Here is a 19,889-nt window from a genome sequence, read left to right on the forward strand (position 1 = left end):
AACACAGTTTAAGATATTTTAGATTTAGTCCGAGAGCTTTCTGTCCCTTCATTGAAAATGTATGTACGGTATACTGTCCTTCTCCAGAAAGGAAATAAAGACCTCAGCAAAGTAGTCCATGTGACACCAGTGGGTTAGTTAGAATGTTTTGAAGCATCGAAAATACATTTTGGTCCAAAAATAACAAAAACTACGACTTTCAAAACATTCTAACTAACCCACTGATGTCACATGGACTACTTTGATGATGTCTTTATTTCCTTTCTGGACAAGGACAGTATACCGTACATACATTTTCAATGGAGGGACAGAAAGCTCTCGGACTAGAACTAAAATATCTTAAACTGTGTTTCGAAGATGAACGGAGGTCTTACGGCCTTGGAACGACATGAGGGTGAGTCATTAATGACATCATTTTCATGTTTGGGTGAACTAACCCTTTAAAACAACCTTGGTTAACCAAAGTGCTATACATAAAATCCGTTCCAAAGGGTTCAAGCACAAGAGATAAGATGAGTTTTTAGCATAGATTTGGACTCGGACACCATGGGAGCAGCTCTAACATATAACCACAAGATATTCCACAGGTTTGGGCCGGCCACTGCAAAGGCTCGGTCTCCTCTACACTGCAACCTCGATCTTGGGACACACAAAAGATGACGAATGCATGAACTAAGCCATCTAGATGGATTATGGATAGAGTTTAAGTCTGAGAGGTATTGGGAGCTAGATTAATGAGGGCTTTATAAACAAATAGCAACATTTTAAAACCAATGCAGTATCGGACTGGTAGACAATGCAGAGAGGATTGGGCATTTGGTAAATAAAGATAAAATGTATATCACAGGTCCTTCCACAGAATATTATATTGCTTGTGGAGGTCATGGTAGGTCATTCTTGAAAGTAAACAAAATATATTGGAGTGTGCTCTATTAAAGCAACTTCAAAGTCATCACGAACTTTATGGACAATTATTATTTTTATGGAATATTGCAGGGTTTATTATAAATGCACATCAAATTCATGTGCCCTCATAATTTTAATCTAAAATATTAACTAACATGCTAACAGTAATCCTCAGCACTAGTGGGCCTGTGCCAGATTATCTAAATGGTCGGTGTTACCGGTGTTATACAGTGTTCGGCCGTACACAATTACATTACTTGGCCACCGTGGCCCCAACTGTCGTTTTGCTTTTTTATAAAAATACAAAAAAAGGTCTCGACTCTAAAAAAAATACTTTTATTAGTTTCAAGCAGGTGATAAAAATAGTACAAATGTTTTGGCTATTTGTGTATTTTCGTCAGTGTTTTTATAGAAATAAAAACCATTTAGTTCAGTTGGACAACGGACGTTACAATAAATAAACTAAAAGCGTCTGCTCCATTTAGAGCAATAGCTGCAGAGTCGACGCACAGTGCAGCCGGAGTTAGATTTCACTTATGTGAAGAGAGAGAGTAAGAAGAGATGACCAACAGGACGATGGCAGAGGATTTGGTGCGCAACAGATCCGGAGCGTCATTGACAAATATCTTATCTTGTAAAATCTGCGGTCAGTACTGCCACTCCCTACACACAGAGTAGCTTATGCCTGATCGCAAAAAAAAAAATTCCTCAGATTTGATCTGACTTTTTTATTGCAACTGCGAGTTTATATCTCGCAATTCTGAAAGAAAAAGAGAAACTCTAATCACGAGTACACTGTTTTCTCTCCTCAGCACATGAGAAGTGGAACATTACTTGGAGACCACTACAAACTCTAGGATGAAACGGCACATTTATGAAAACTAGGGAAACCAAAGACATGTAAGACACAAGATCCAAATTTGAATAATCTTCCTCTGAACAGCAAAATGTAAAAGCCCTGTTCTCTACAAAGGCACTACTGGAATATTCATGAAGTGGGTGTCAATTTTATGCACCGTCCTCGGTTTTGTCATTCAAATACAGGCCGTCTCCACATGAGCCTGAGTCATAACACAACATGGTATATCAGTGTTTTAAAATAAAATGTAATAAAATGTGACTAAGAATTTTTTTTAAAACCTACACAAATTAAATTGAAAACTTTATGTGCATTTTATTTTGGAAATATATACAATAATGTGTTTAAAGAAAAGCAATAACCTGATTATTGTGCTTTGATGTTTAGTCTAATAATATTCTAATAATGTAGTCTAATGCAATAGTTTTAATTATATACAAGTCTGAAATGCACAGGGATTCTTATTTTGAAATATTTCTGCGACATTTTAAGACCCTGACACAAACAAAACCATTCTAAACACCATACTGATCACATCCTGTGTGTAATGCTATCATGTTATATTTGAACTGCTTTTTGCTTAACCACAATTTTGTCATTTTCTTATGAATGTGTAAAAAAAAGTATAAAAACCAGTAAAGCTAACTGCTGCTCACTCACTCTTACATTAATACACACAAGCACTGGTCATTAATACAGGTAATATCATAATACCAACTACTGCAATTTTGAAGCATTTCTTACACTGGACTCGATCCCTCATCCATAATAATATTTATTCGTCAGCAGTGACTTCGGTATCCATCACCAAACATGGCCTCCATCTACAAACATGGCTTCATCACCAATCAAATCGTCCGTCACCCAGTGGCTGATTGATTTTTCTTATGAAAACAGCATCTATCACCTGATATCACCTCAAGCACATTCACAAGCTCTACGAGTACTGAACAGCACAATGCACCAATTCTGACTCCATCTGCTGAGATCTGCTCCAATTTCACTTTTTGCTCTTTCCAAAATTTTATTAGCCTAGTTTAGCATAATTTTAGGACATTAATGAGCAGGATTGATTCAAAATGTTAAGGCACAAGGGAATGAACTCATGCCATGTCCCATTTCAAATAAAAATCGGGGTCCCCTTTCTCCACTAATGAGCACATTATGACTCCTAAATATGTATAAAAAAAAAAAAGTAAAAAAAAAAAAAACACTACTGTTCAAAATTTTGAGTCCATGAGATGTTTTTGAAAGAAGCCTCTTTTGCTCACTAAGGCTGCATTTATTTGATTAAAAAAATACCATAAAAACAGTAATATTGTGAAATATTTTTACAATTTAAAATAACAGTTTTCTATCGTAATATATTTTAAAATGTAATTTATTCCTGTAAAGGAAAAGCTGAATTTTCAGCATCATTACTCCAGTCTTGAGTGTCCCATGATCCTTCAGAAATCATTCTAATATGCTGATTTGAAGTTGTGCTGCTTCATATTTTTTTGGGGGGGGAAACAGTCATATATATTTTTTTGTACTCTGATGAAATAGAAAATCCACCATGGCTGTAAGATAATAAGACTTTAAACTCAAAATAAAAATTTGAAATTAAACTCCTGTGATAAGAGTTATTAAAGACTGTGTGTGACAGGAGGCTAGTGAGACTGCAGATTTAAGACATGGCTGACATGACTGCTATCACTGCAAGAGGACAGTCTAACATCCCAGCACAGGAGACAAGAAGTGACATGTGGACAGACTGGACCAAATACTTGAGCAGCTCCATCCCTGCAGTAATCCAGCTGGACCTGTGACAGACAAGACCCTGCTGTTCAACTGTAACACACTAACCCACCCAGAACACCTGACAATAAACCATGGATATTATTCCGTTAAATATATATTATGTGTCAAATAAAGTACATTTGATCAGTACATTTGCTTTACAGTACACTCAAACTTCTATAACTTTTTATACAGTTGAATTTTTTGAAGTGCTACTTCTGCAATAATTTGCTGAGTGTCTTGATTCAAAAGGACCAACCTTTCACAACCTTTCGCTATTCACAAGGCGAATTCATAAATTATAACCATTTAAGTTCAGATTTATGCTTAAAAAGAGGGGTGAGAGTTAACAAGTTAACCAATAAACGGCTGGTGTTAAAATTCTATACCATTTGGCTTTAGATTTATCTCTGATAATAATAATACATTTTATTAAATATCTATTGACTGCTACAGATATGAAGTACTTCACCTGATCTTCCATTATACATGTGAGAGGACACACAACTAATAAAATGGGATCACTTGAGAATCTAAAGGTTTGTCAAAGCTTTAAAAAAACGATACTTTTCCCATATCCCACAGATTTTGTGCTGTAGAAGGGTTTCGCAAATGAATAATGCAATGCAAGTTGCATTCTTAGCATGCCCAAGGGTGTTATAATGGACATTAGCATAAACATTTAATCTTGGGCCATTCATCTTGTAGGTCAACTAACCGTTTAAAGTCAGTTCAACAGAATAACACATTTGGTTTAATTGCACAGTGAAATCAATACTTTGCACTGAGCTCAAGTATTGTGTCGTATCTGTTTAGTAATTGGAACAGATGCGATTCAATCATTGTTGGTTTAACACATCATGCGAGATGAGAACACATTGTTTGGATCAAGACAACACAGAGATTTACTAAAAGAAAGAAAAAACGCGTTTAATTGCATATTTTGAGAAGTACATATTTAATTATCCAATTGGAGACGGTGTGCTTTGATGGCTGAATCTGACATGACTAGCAGCAGATTGTCAGTCGCCTGGAGAATGTTACTGCATCATTACTGCTCTGACAGACAAGCGTGAAATCACGATGTCAATATTCATAAGAGGAAAAAAACAATGAGCACCATCCTGGGAAATATCAGCAGGTGTGTGAGAGCATTGAGCTTGTGTCTGTGTATTTGGTGTAAAACCCCCTGCTGTACAAGAGTAATTAGCGCACTCAAAGACAAATTACACATGAAAGTTTGAGAACAAAACGGCTGGTTGGAGGTCCATCTTAACAGGCCTCTTAAGCCATACTGTAGTGTTTAACAGTTTGTAAAAACATATTTTGTATTTTAATGATATTCACCCAAATGCATTCCTTACTGCAATACAGCAGACCTTCTCTAGACTAGTAATACACCAATCATGATTTAAATGGCCAATTCCGTTTGTCAACTTTTTGTTTTACAAGCAAATGGGCCAATTCCGATACTGGTTACTTTTTTTTTTTTTTAAACAAATACCGGTATATGTGTTGTTTATTTTCGCTATTACAGGCCAAACTGGCCTTACACAAAAATATCTGTAGCCATTTAAAATTAGATTGCATTTTATTCACGAACCAAGCAAAGATGCTACACACGTCACATGAGCAGTTGTTTTTGATTTAAATTAGATTGTGTAATTTCAAGATTTAAAGCAAAAACAGCCTGGTCTGACTTTAGCTTTGTGAAATTATGCCACATAAAACATTCCTGCACAAAACAAACTCATATTCACTCTCTGTCAGTAGGTGGAGCTTAGAAGCAGCAATTTAGTGTTTCCTTGGTTACCGCTGTACACAAAGCAGTGCTGTGCTTAATAAACACTACTTTAATAGGCATTATTGAGAGTGAGGAGTCACGTGCCGATTTGGGCGGGGTCTGAGCCGGTCGGCCATGATGGTAGGAGACGCTATCGGTTGCCAGGGGCAACACCTTCAGAACTTCACAGAGGTGCGACACTAAACATTACAGAAATAGCGAAAGAGAGACAGCGCAACTAAGTATTTGTTTACATTTTACATTTTACCGATACGCCGCAGTTTCTTTGGAAGATATAGAGAAGGAAGAGAAATGAAAGGGGTTCTATCGGGAGAGACTAAAATAACAATGCTAGCCAGCTTAGAGTAACTGCTTGTCAATAAACTGACAGCAGCAACAGCGAGCAAAGCTTGCTTTCAAAAGCATAACATTTCAGCACAGTTCGCCTTTTATTTAACACAAACGAACGAAATTAATACTCTGTTATTCATCTAGAGTTGTTTCATTTGTTATAGATATATCTGTACCGCGAAATTTTTTAAAAAGACACTTTTTTTAATGACATAGCAGCTACGATTCGCATTGACAGTGGAATGTCCGATCTGTTCGCTTAACGTTGCACGGCAGGTGCAAATGCACGTATCTGATTCATATCAGATTTATTTCCACATATGAATGAGGCCTGAATGAAACATCAAGTATGACTGAACTCTCGCAGTTTAACGTTACAGGTTTGGGGGTTTCTAAGTCTTGCACCCAGCCGCAACAGACTTGTTCAGCTTCTAATGACTTAAAGCTTCTGAACTCTTGGATTGTGTAGGCAGTAACGTTAGTCACTGATACAATAAACAAACCAGGTAATTAACTATGTCAGCGTATGTGAAAGGTGGTAGTGCTTTGGGTCTTTCGTCCATTCTGTAGCAGGTCGTACGGGTCCATGTTGATGTCAAGTAGTTTCTCTAAATAACGCTGCTTGGTGTTGTTATTTAGTCTCTCCCGATAGAGCCCCTTTCCTTTTGCTTCCCCCTTTTTCATTTATTCCCAAGAAACTGTGCCTTATCGCAAAAATGCAAACAAATTTCAAGCTGCTCTCTCTCTCTGTCGCTATTTCTCTCGGTCTCACGGTCGAAGTAACCATGACAACGGATAGCGTATCCTACCAAGATGGCGAATCCTTCCCACAATGCAACGCGGAGTGATACGCGTGACGTCACCTTCTCATTCTCAATACGGAGGTAAGAGGACAAGAAAATGCAATCAGAACTTTTTTTGAAGATAGACAGTTCCCTTCGGAGATACATTCATATAAACCCAAACCAATTCAATATTTATATTTTTCTTCCTATAATCCGAGTATCACAATCAGTGAGCTTGCTGTGTCTGATACAGTATTTTCTCTGCAGTCGCGTCTTTAGCGTGTCCTGTCTCTTGGCCTGTGTTAACATCCTATTTATAGACTTCTCAATATTTCCACACAAATTATATTTTGGGAAATTATTGCAATGCAGTTGTTAAAGTCCAGAACAGATATTGACCAAAATAAAAAAATAAATAAAAAACGATTTATGGTGACTAACGGTGCATCTCTAATCTAGACCCTATAAGCTACAAAGTGGACTAGACTGTGTCGTTGGCATGAGGATAGCGATCATAACTCTCTCTCTCGTTGATCTACACTCTGATCCGTCTGCCCAAAATGAGCTCAGGTTAATATTTTATATCAGAGCGAGAGCCACAGGTCCTTTATTATACGCAACCTTCAGAGAGCAGAGCATTGTCAACTGCTGTCTCAGGAGCGGTCTTGAAATGATCCGGAGGAAACTCAGTCCCTGCTCAAACCAAGGCTATTTCCTCATGATTTATGCTGACTTCCAGATTCCCATCCAAAAAAAGCACCGACACAGAATTCCCAATGTATGGTAGATGAATTCGCATTGATTCTGCCAGTGGCTGTTTGCGTGACTGAGGAAGACAAAGCAGTTATGGAAAGGAGAAAAAGAAAAGACGACAAGCTCTTCAGAGGTTTTGATCTTTGTTCAGAGCCTGAAGGGTTTTGCCCTGTAGCATTTGCATCTGTCAGCACAAATGTAGTACAAGTTTCCCCAGAGAATTACCACCAGAAGCTGTGCTACAAACAATCACTATTCTTCACTTTGATGGGCTGAACGTTTTCTGTTATGCTCTACTTTTAACCCATCATTATTATTATTTTCCTGAAAATTCTATAGATGTTCACTACTGTAGGGTTGGTAAGAATTTTTAATGTTTTAGAAAGAAGCCTCTTATGCTCACCAAGGCTGCATTTATTTAATCAAAAATAGAGCCAAACAGTAATATTTTGAAATATTACTAGAATTTTAAAGTGATTTTCTATTGGAATATATTTTAAAATGTAATGGATTCCTATGATGGCAAGTTGAATTTTTTTACATTACGTTGTGAGGCTTAAATTAACTTGGAGCATTTTGTATTTATTTAAACAAAATAATACTGAATTATCATTCTGGCAATTAGATCACCTGATTTGTTGAACATTATTACATGAATTAGTTTTCCCATTGGTTCCCCTCCCCTCACATCTCTCATTATCTTGGTCTGCTTTCATAGAGAGCTTTAAAACTTTATTTTCTCTAAATTTCTTTACTTTAAAATGCTATCAGGATTCAAAACCATAGCTGAGAATCAGGACTCCTTGACTGTATATTGCTCTGGGCTCCATACCTTTTTAAAATATAGACACTGTTCTGAGATCATCTTAACCCATAACTTCACCCTGCTAGCTACAGCTCTGATCCATATTAACATATTCTACTGTGGAAATATTTCTAGGGAAAAGTAACAGACCAGGTACCTTACTGTTTATCTGTCAAAATGATGCATTTTGAATTATATATGTTTTTTACATTTGGAGATTTTCGTGTTAACTCAACCACTGTATGCCACAATGTTGTTAATGAGAAACAGACACAAACACCTCCGGCCATAGTGCTCAATTCCTCTATTAATAATGGGTCTTGTTACTCCAGTTCAGCTTGTATAAGTAAACAAGCCTCTTTTTTTTATGAAAACATTAATATTCCCTTTCTGTGTCAAAGTGATATGCTAAACAGGTCATCTGCCATAGGCCAGAGAACTGTAATTCCAGTGAAGGAGGAAGAAACACGGGCCTAATTAACCCCAGCTTGAGCGTGATTTTGCTCTTGGCATTTCTGTAAACTGGTTGTTTTATCTTTCTTTCTCTATTTTAAGGTAGAAGGAAGTTCTTCTGAAGTGAAGGACTACAATGCTGCTATCTCGGCATGGGTGGGAGGAAGAAGTCACTCTCTTGTTTCATGTCCTTTATGGGCTTCAAGCTGAGGAGCTCGACAGAGGTTTAATCGCATTAAACCATTACCCAACTGCAGAGAACCTCCATGCAGCCTGTGTTTGGCTCCTTACCAGTTATGCAATTATTTCACCCAACAATTTTTTATATATATATTTTAGTGGTGTTTAAGGCAAGTATCACTATACTATTACTTATACTTCGGGATAGAGATTTAACTCCAAATTAGGGCTGTCCAAAGTGCAATTTTTCTGATAAAAATCACGAAACGTCTAGGTGTGTAAGCCACAATTATGGAAGTAAAATAATGCCAAATGACTTTGAAACAAAAAAGCTTGTTGAATTGCACTACTTGAAAAAATATGCATTGCATTAACCGTGCTTGCATTTGAATGCATTGTACTTTTAGGGCTTGCATTTTTTGGGCTGAAATTCGACATGGTTGTATATTTAAGCAGTGAATATTTCAATTCAAAACATTTCACACACATTTATCATCATTATTAAAAATTCAATAATCCATATTCACCTTTCAGATTTCACTTCCAAAATATTCATTTAGTTTAAAAATACAACCTATAATATTCGACAGGCAATTTTTGGTCCATTTAACTTCGCTTTACAAATTAAAATGTATTCAATGAAGTTAGAAACGTGTATACCAATGTCGCATGTAACTTTAGAGACAGCCCCTAAATGTGCAAATATCGAACGTTCAATGTCATTGTCAAGCCAACTTTATGCCAGAATATCACTGGGAAACACGTGATTTCAAAATAAAAGTTTTGATGTCCACATATTCTTGTTCAAGAAATGACAGTGGCTGTAGTACTACTATCATAAAGAAGTGTACAAATATGAAAATTAAGTGAACATTTGAATTAAATGTCGTTTGGCCAATATTAAACAAGGATTTGATCTGCTCTAAAGTGGGACAACAACAACACCAGGCCGTTGGCCCCCTTTGTTATATAATACGTAATATACATAAGTTGATTGTTTATTTTATATTATACCATGCATTTTAACAGTATTGTTCTATAAAACCATATGATTACTTGCTTTAGTTTTAATACTTTATTTGAACCAAAAATGATTGCCTCATTGTTATTATATATGTATTTTAAGACATTATTAAAGGCTATTGTTTGCTTAGGTCTATTTTTTTGTCAAAATAATCGACCGATTACTCGATTACCAAAATAATTGTTAGTGACAGCCCTAAAGACAACAAGTTAAGTTTATAAGAGATTATTATTATTATTATTACTACGCTGCTTTGCTTGAACTGAGGCGCTACAGCAATCTGTCACTCCACATTAAACTGTGTCAAAAGGACATTGTTTGAATTTCATTAAAAATTTACAGATTTGTTACTTTCGATATGAAGCAATGTCTGAGTTTTCAAAGCACAAAGCTTATTGTGATCTTTGGATGGAAGACACACTACATATTGTTTAGTGAAGTTTTGTTCACGCGTCAATAGAAAGCCGCATAGACTAAAAGACTAAAGACTGGGCTAAAAAACCTTTCATTAAAATCTAGACATTTAAATTGTCAACCCAGTTCTAGCTTCCACACAGCTGACATGTTTACCTGATGTATCTTTTCCATGTTGTGAGAATGAAATAGACCATGACAGTCAAAACACGGCATAAGCACTAATAAAGAAATTAAATTTTGGCCGCCGAAATGTTGATGCATCACTAATGGGAACCACCCATAACTCCTTAGCGATCTCACAGGTAGGCCCAGACAACCACCCACAACACTAACATCATGACGGAACATTTGTTGAATAGGCCAACACTTGATAACACAATCTTTCTTCCTGCATATTTGAAAAAAGATATCTTGTTTTGCTGAAATCATGTCTTGTCTTTTTCTGTGAATTGCATTTGGATGCCTGACTCTTTGCGGCTCAGTCGAGGTGTATTGATCTGCACATTACAGGCCACGGGAAGAACTGAACGCAAGCTTATGCAACAATGAAACACTGTATGAACATGTATTTCTCAAGAAAAGTGAGACGTACTGTATGAAATAAAGGTAAGAAAAGTCAAAAAAAAAAAATGTTTAAATCTATATATATTTTTGGAGATGGAATATAAAACAAAATATTGATAAAAAAAAAAACATCACACAAAAGGTTAAGTACCTTACATTAGACTTCTATGGCTCATATAGTATGGTATAGTGAGAATATGGAGTTCTTATTTGAGGAGTAAAATAACACCCCAAATTTATTCAAAGCCTCAAACTGAGCAAAAATATGCAATTTGGTTATTTATTTGGCAAAAAGTAAGATGAAATTCTAACAGCTTGTCATTTAAATCAATGAGATTAACAGTATATTCCATAATTATCAGCTGTCCATCTACTGTATATCTCTCTCCCAATAATAATTATGTCTCATTAAGATGATATTTAAATGCTTAGTTTTATGATCAAAGCTATGTAGTTTTTACAGTTGGGTCAAAACATAATGCAAAGCAACACGATGATGATTGAGAGATGCATCATATTTGATCATATATATAAAAAACTATTTTTCGCCATTCATGTGGCGCGCACCTTCATGCTTGTGCGGACGCGTTGAGTATAAACCGGGCTTAAGGGTCTGACATTAACCTTATTAAACAGCATTCCTCCAGGACACACATGCAGTGAATGGATTATAACGACTCCAGTCCAAACGATCATAAAAAAAGAGCTTTTTAATGTAGAGTAATTGGAGGTTTGCTCAAAAATGCATTGGGAAATAAAAGCAGCAGATTACAGGGGAAAAGATTAGACGTCTAATATACAATAGATGAGATTTCAGAGCACAACAACAGGGAGAATGTAATTAAAGAATCAGGGAGGACTTTGTCTAATCATGCTAATTAAGAAGCATGCAAACTGGGACCTACAATCGTCTTTTAAGCCGGATCTTTCATTGCCCTTCGGGTTTGTGAATGCGGGCAGGGTTTGAGGTGTGATCTCTGCTGTGTGGAGATTGTGGCAGATACACATTTAACTCTACAGAAGATATTCAGCTCTTTGGAGGGCTGAAAAAAACCCCCAGCATAAACCAGCTAAATGAGCATCATCTGACCAGCTTTTTTTCATTTATTCTTAACGAACAGCATGCAAACAACATTGAAACTATGTGATTTAAAAATGATTATGACCAATAATTGTTATTTTATTTTTTATTACACCCTTATTGTCTTTGAATTTTTGAACTTTGAATCTCTTTGAATTGGTCATTTATGTCACATTGTGGTGATGCTCATTTCTTAAATATGATCATTCTGACAAAACAAGAAATTGAGGAAGGGAGGAGGGACGGAATGACAAAGAAAGACTTGGGGAAAAAACGTGTTCGAGGAACGTGATTTACTGTCCTTCAATACTCCCCTCTACAGACAGAAAAAGGAAATCAAAATTATATTAGCTGCAGTAAATTACTGGGGATGTCAGGCAGCAAGAGAGAGGATAAAATAAGAACCCAGTACGTGTTTAAATATCACAAACAACACGAGTATGACAGTATCGGACAGGGAGAGATGGGAACTGTTGGGCTAGTTTCAGGCTTGCGTCAGCAGCAGTTCGCCAATTCAGTATGTTGGGCCATCAGTGAGTTGAATTTGAATGAAAGCGAGCAAAGTAGTTAAGACGTCAGAGACAGAAGGCTATTTTTATCATCATCTTACCTGGTCATTCCATTTCGTGGAAATTTTCATATCAACATGAGATGCCTGGATTAAAGAAAGTGATCAACATGATTGATATTCAAAATGGTAAGCAAGCGCTGCTTTGTTTACAGTTTGTATACCTCCAGTCCTTGTTTCAGTTTCAGTTTTCTAATTGATGAAAATAGACTATTGATACCTTCTGAAATAGTTCATTATTTACATGCAGGTGCAGTTTTTTGGGCCAGACGCGAGGCAAACATTTTTAGCATTAGTACTCCAGTCTTCAGTGTCACATGATCCTCCAGAAATCAATCTAATATGTGATTTGCTGCTCAAGAAACATTTCTTATTTTCAGTATTGAAAGCTGTGCTGCTTAATTCTTGGTTTTTGGCATTATTTGAGATAGAAATCTTTTGTAACATGATAAATGCCTTTACTGTCACTTTTGATTAAATTTATGTCCTTTCTGAAGAAAAATTCTTACCACAAACTTTTGAAAGTCAGTATAGATGAAACCGTATTTTTGAGTTAAAAAGATAAAACAGTATAGTTTTTATTACTGCTTCATTGCAGTGTTCCTGACTATTTTAAATAAAACATTTTTTTTTTTAACTGGTGTATCATTACTTTGGAAATTATTATAAGGACCATTATTTCACTTGCACTTTTTAAATCACATTTCAATAAAAATGTGAATATCAAAATATTGTAATATAATATCACCAAAAAAATAATATTATGATGTTTGCTTATATCAACATTTCTGCACTACTCCATGATAAGAAGCTCTCATATTAAAATAATGCCAAGCTAAACTTCATAGCAAAAAAAAGTTTACAATTGGCAGAGAATGCAATAAACAACAAAACAAATCAAGATTATAGGAAAACAAGACCACATGCCATGTGTGATTACTGATTTTGCAGTTTAGGGTACTTGACTTGAAATATGACATGAGTGAACGACCGTACAGTATGTAACAGCAGCTGCGGTGTATTGTTTATCACTCGATTATGCTGTTCATGTCTCCGTCTAGTGATATTATTTTAATGACCATCATATAAGCAGTGGCTTTAGTGCCCACACACTGATCAGCAGAGAGCCCTACAACTCAACAGTCAAACCTTCTTGACTCTCTACAGCCACCAATGACGTAAATCAAATCATCTCAACCGCACAGGACAGTGAGTGGAGACTGATTGCAATTGCAGGAGCTCTGAAGATGCAGAGGAGGAGATGTGAAGGAGAGCGCAGAGGTGGATGCAATGAGTTATGCTTCATTCTTTTAAACATTGGTTATTTCTCTATGCGAAAAACGGACTTGCATTCCTATGGAGATTGGTCTTGCCAGGTTACCTTGAAAGAACAAACTCGGAAGGACGCAAGGACACGGAATGCATCAACTGATCGTCCGAGGACATTATAATTAGCGGCCTATGCGCAAATACAACATAACATCACCAACAAATGTCATAATCATATAAAATATAAATCTATAGAAATTTTTTCACATTAATTTATATCTTTCTATTTTACCGTGTGTATTTGTGAAAATTAGTTTGCATGCTTTGTCAATGTTAAGATTCTTTTAAATATGCCAATAAAAATACTGCAGTACTTCTCCAGGTCTTTATCAAATTATGCACAAAAAAAAAAAAGTTTACTTTTACACGCAGTCACATATTTGCGAGCTTGCAGCGGGAATCTCTTCAGCGAAAACGAGAAGTTTAAAGCTTACAGGCTACCGTACGACGACCGCCCGCAGAGTTTTCAGGGATTTTTAATGATTCGATTCTCTCAAGTCTGCATTCGATGCATCCTTGATATAAAGTACACATCCGGGTACTTTCATGCATCTTATGTACTTGCGTTCATGAGTATTAGAATGGAACATCAACGTTTGATGATGACGTAGTACGAGAACATAAGGACTCAAGATCGCTTGAGAACGCATGAGAAAAGGCCTTTATCTTCTCAGACCAATGTTCTCCTGTTCTCAACCAATGGACCTTCTCCATCCCTCTATCCTGGAACTCTTTTAAAGAGACAGGGCACAGATAAAGACGGACACTCTTTTTAAAAGAGTTCAGAACACCTGAACTAGAGGGGGATGACTAACAACGAAAGTCATGAGGCTGCATAAACAACACTGCAAAAACTATTTAAAAAAATTATAACACTATTATTGACGACTCATCAACATTGAATACTGATGACTCGTCTTTTTTGCATAGCAATTTTTGTCCAACAAATTGGCATCTAGAATGAAAATGTCCCTTACCCTACTACCACCAGCCATGATGTTACTGAAAACTGTTTAGCTGTCATAACACTCATGGCTTAATTTCCTTTGCCAGCCATCAATTGGTTGCAAAATAAGTAGCTGGAATAATTCATTTTGAAAGGGACTTTATTGCTTTTGTCTAAGGATTCAGGATATACTCCATATGTACCACATTTGTTATCAGTCAACACTAGAGATCAGTATTACCTGATATTGGACAGATTTACAATTGTATTAAAATACTGATAATTTCATAACTCTGTTAAACGTAATCCAAATCTAATTGTGTATCTATTTGTCACCATGTACATTAAAAGTTCAAATGCCTTAATTCTCTTAAAGCTGCAGTAGGGAGTTTTGAGAAAACGTTGACTTAGCCTGAAAATTTGAACAAGCACAACTTACAGGTCCCACCCCCTTGCTCTCTGCTGCGCTACAGCCCTCCCTCCACAGCTCGTCCTCCACAGCGGAGCCTATCGTGAACGCGCAGGCTAGTAAACAGGGCCACCGATGACAGCGGATAAAAAGTTATATGGCACATTCACTAATAGGGACTAAACGTCAATAATATGCTTTACATTGACTATGGCCAGCCCATACTTTGACTACAAACTTGGTCCTCAAATCATTATGTATTTTGCAATAGCCTACATGTAACTTTATAACGTTGCACTCTTTCTATAAGTTATAAATAGCTAGCAAGATAACGTTAATATAACGGTAACTAACGTTACAGTATCTAAGTAATTATTCTAGCGATATATAATGCTAGATAAGGTGTGCTAGTACATTATTTCAGCAACATGACATGCCAGTGAATTAGCAGGTTTCAATTGTTGCTTAGCAGAGTGCGTGACATTTTATCTACATGTTATGCGGCTAGAGTTTTGACACCGAGTCAATGGGCTCTGTGTAATTCTTTCTTTTTCGCTTGTTTATCGTCATCGGCCTTTTTCCTTTTACCTCTTTGTTTTATGAGCAGGTGTCACTCGAGAATTGGCAGTTTAGGTTGTTTCTCCGTCATAAGCACAGCTGCAGCACGCCGGCAATCTTGAGTTTGAACGACGGCTCGCGCTGTGCAAGAGAGGGGTGTGATCAGCGCGTACACGAGCGTGATTGACACTGCTAAGACATTCCTCCTGGCTCTGATTGGTTGTTTCTGACCGGGAGCGTGTATTTCTGCAAATGGCAATAGGACCACTGGGAGGAGCCAGAAGAGCTTGATTTTTTTCACAGATTATCTGTCTCATATTCTACTGTCAGGACATAATACAGTTTTAACAAATATGTAAAAAATATTTTTTCCAAAAGTTACCTACAGCAGCTTTAACAATTTGAGAACAAAGTATAATTTGCATGGTTTTACGTTATATGATAAGCGATTGTTAGATTTAATCAAGCGATTGTTAGATTTAATCATGCGATTTACTGCAATGTCAGAACCAGAACAAAAGTGGATGTTACTTGTTCAGATGACATTTTCCGGTGAAAATTATTATGTTGGTCATACTTCCAAAAAGAATAATCTGTGATTCTGAATGATAGTATCCACACCGGCGCGGTGATTGACAGCTGCACACTCTCCTCAAACATTGTGTTCATCCGCGCTGTGTCGTGTCGAAGTACGACTCACGTAAAGTTGATAATACTGCGAATGACTGCAATTGCAGATATTGAACAGAGATGGCGACAGAGGAAAAACTGCGGACTGCAGCTTTAAGACTCTTACGTAGTAAAAAAGAACAGGAATTGAAACGGATTTCTTATTAGGTACATCCTACATGCACAGTGACTGGAAAACAACTGAAAAACAACAACAACAACAAAATTATCACAGGAACACAAATTATGTGAATATTCTGAGAATAAATAATTCATAAACAGGATTTGATTATCTCCAAAAGTGCAGCTTGTCTTGGCGGGAAAATGCGCTATTTACGGAAGCTAACCTTTGGCCGCCGGGCAGAGGAATCAGTCTCAGGTGGGATCTGTGTTTGAGATAAGCTGTTTTGCCCATCTCTATTATTCAAAAAGCCTGCAGCTGCCAGTGGCTCTTCTTCCATAACCACTGAGCATTTTCTCTGCCAGTAAAACAGTTGCTTGAGTCGAGACTGGTGGGCCATTCAGAAGAACAACAGGAGTGATTGTGACTATCGGATGACCTTATCTACATTTGGCAGTAACTTCAGTTTTTGATCAACATGGCAAAGGCCAGTTCATAACTGCGGTCCACCAGACAGACAGATGTTATCGCTCAATCAAGTATGAAGCTAGACGATTACCATCGCCGAGAAAAAGACAGGCTTGAATTTTGACACCAAAAAACATGATTATTTATGATAATAATCATAAATAATCAAAACGAAGCAAAAACGTTGTGAAGGAGCATAAAACACAAAAGACACACAAAAACCAATTACATACACGAGCATGACTGAAATATGAAAGCTGTGACAGAGGATATAAATAGAGTTAGATTTTTCACATTAAATGTATGGAAACAAGCAATGTGAACACTCTCTAGACATCTCCTTTTACGTTCCACAAAATAAATAAATAAATAAATAAATAAATAAAAAGCAATTCAGGTTTGTAACGACATGAGGGTTCGAAAATAATGCCATAACTGTTGTTTTTGGGTGCAACTGTCGCACTGTTTCATTTGAGAAAACTACCGTCCAATACACACTGAAACGGAAACTAAAACTGAAAGATCTTCACGAAAATCCGTCAAAATAAAAGTTAGGTTTAACTTCTAGAAATTATGACAAAAATATATCACTACTGTATAAAATGTATTTCTGAAAGTGATAATAATATTATTTCTAAGGAATATCATACAACCAAGATATTTTCTTTTCTTGATAAATATTGATATAATATGATTCGGAAAAAAAATATTGCGATAATATTTTTGACCATATCGCAAAGCCCTAGACTAAAAGTTAGAGAGTTGTGAGTTGAACTGCAACTAAATTCATAGTCATTGCGATTTTAATGCTTTTTCCTCCTAACCCGGCAGTATCTCAGTGCACATTATTTTTTATTCACCAAGAAAATGTGCTATTCACTCCATTCATTTAATGTGGAAAAATGAGCTTGCTTCATGGGGGGAAAATATTTAAAAATCAGACTTTAATGAAAATTGCATTTCTCCATCACGAAGCAACACACAGAGTTTAGATATGGAGTGTTTCCATGGCATCAAATCCTGCTACAGCGGCCATTTCCTGCCAATTTTAAGGATATTGGCAGGCCAACTTATTAGAACATTGTGGTTTGACAAACTTTATATTGCTCCCAAGTGAAACTAAAGGCAATTAAGACAAATGTATGTGCTTTCTCTGAGTTGAAACTTTTTGTTTAAAGTGGTTAAAGAAAAGAAAATGATTTTTTATGAGGTGCTGCTGAAGAGCTAATGTAATTATGGTAAAGACCAGACTAAATTGTACAGAGTAGGAGGATGTTGCGCACAAATGCTGTCACCCCCGTTACACAATATATACAAAACAGAGCAAAAGAGCTTTACTAATGGTGGAAAGAGTTGCTGTCGTTCAGCCTTTTATTTCCATCCTAATGACCAGACATATGGCTAATAGCTAATGATTTATATATCATCTTTATGTACATCAGTTGTCACTTTAAATCAAGGCCAAGACACTCTACCCGCGCCCAAAAAAGGATCATTTAGGATGATTGAAAATGAACTTTGGAGCAGTTCGGTTGTGGTGAGAAACCAATCCAAATGCAATGCACTGACAGACCAAGCTGTATCATAATTCATAATGGGAAATGTTTGATGTAAAAATAAACTTTAACACCAGCCGTGTTTCCATTACCCTTCAAATTGCGCAAATTAAAATTGCGAATTGAAAATACGCTCAATGGAAACACGTCAATTTCGCAAAAACTCCCATTTATCGCAACAAAGTTTTTACGCTCGCATGAGGAGGTTTTTCAGGCAATTCGAAAAAGGAATATTTCGCAAAACTGCAATGGAAACAGTTTTTGCGCATTTACAGTCACTTGACTTTGAAGACGCGGTGTGTTTGGGGTCCGTGTACGCAAATAATAATAATAATTATTATCATTATTATAACATTTATTAGGCTACATATTTAGAAAGCAATTCGTCAAATGTCATTCATAATACAGGTTAGACAATAATAATACAGGGCTAAGATTATCACAAATAAACAAGATTTTGACGCATATCCAAGTGTGTGTGCGGAGTGTGGAGCGCGCACTGCATGGCAGGGAGGCGCGGGCGCGAACACTTGCATTTTCCTATCAACAGTGGAAACAACTTAAAATAGGCTACTCTATCATTTCTGGCCACACAGAAAATAATAATACATTATTCTCAACTACTTGTATTTATAGCATTAAAAATAGCATAAAAATAGCATTTCCAGGTTCTAATTTGGCCTTAGAAAACCAGTAAAATCTAAAAAAAAATCATATTAATTTGTGAATATTTTAAATGTTTAATAAAGGGGCAAAAAGTCATAAACAAAAATCTGAAAATCCGTCAATAGGTCTATTTATTTTTTTGCGCAGCATTTGGTGCGTACAGTTCAAATTTACATTTTGGTGTTCAACTTTGCGTTTTAAAAATACAACAACGGTTCATTTTTCGTTTTGCAAAATTACGGTTTAAAAAGGAAAAACTAATGGACACAACACGAGACATAGTTATTTATTAAATTCATAAAAAAGAAACAATAATTACAGGAATGGCTACAGGATTCTAAACCTCAAAGAATGCCACAATCAAGGCCTCGGAGCAGAAATGAGGAAGAAACACCCAGAAACTCCTTAGGCTATATGTGCCGTTTGCAGTATAAGGGTCTTTCCCTGCCATTAATTCTTGGATAACACACCACGTGTCTCCTTCCATTAATAATAATAATAAATGTCTAGTGCGGTGGCTGCATATAGGCTATAAACCTACCAACGTCCGTTGCCATGATTTTTGGAATGACTTATCGCGAGAGGAAAAAAGGAAGTTTTAGTCGCATAACATCGGTTAATGGAAACGCCGTCATAGTTTTTTATCGACATTTAGAAAGAAAAAAAATCGCAAAAGTTTTGTGCAAATCTGTAATGGAAACGCGCTTACTGACAAACTTGACTGCAAAATGGAATACTGTAGGCAAATACAGGTTCAATGACAAGTGGAATGAACTCTAATTGTCAAAAATCCAAGTCCAAGTTTTTTTTTTTTACTTGTTCAACCTGACTTGAGAAGAAGCAAAAATTACAACTC

General features: G+C 36.4%; 1 protein-coding gene across 1 annotated transcript in view; it reads right to left on the minus strand.

Moving 5' to 3' along the window:
• ctdp1 (CTD (carboxy-terminal domain, RNA polymerase II, polypeptide A) phosphatase, subunit 1) overlaps positions 1-19,889 on the minus strand; it is a 117,985-nt gene that overhangs the window by 24,232 nt on the left and 73,864 nt on the right. The gene's annotated exons all lie outside the window — the stretch shown is intronic.

This window comes from Rhinichthys klamathensis, unplaced genomic scaffold (genome assembly GCF_029890125.1).
Source record: "Rhinichthys klamathensis goyatoka isolate OS25496 unplaced genomic scaffold, OSU_Roscu_1.1 h1tg000111l_1, whole genome shotgun sequence".
NCBI classification, from domain to species: Eukaryota; Metazoa; Chordata; class Actinopteri; order Cypriniformes; family Leuciscidae; genus Rhinichthys; species Rhinichthys klamathensis.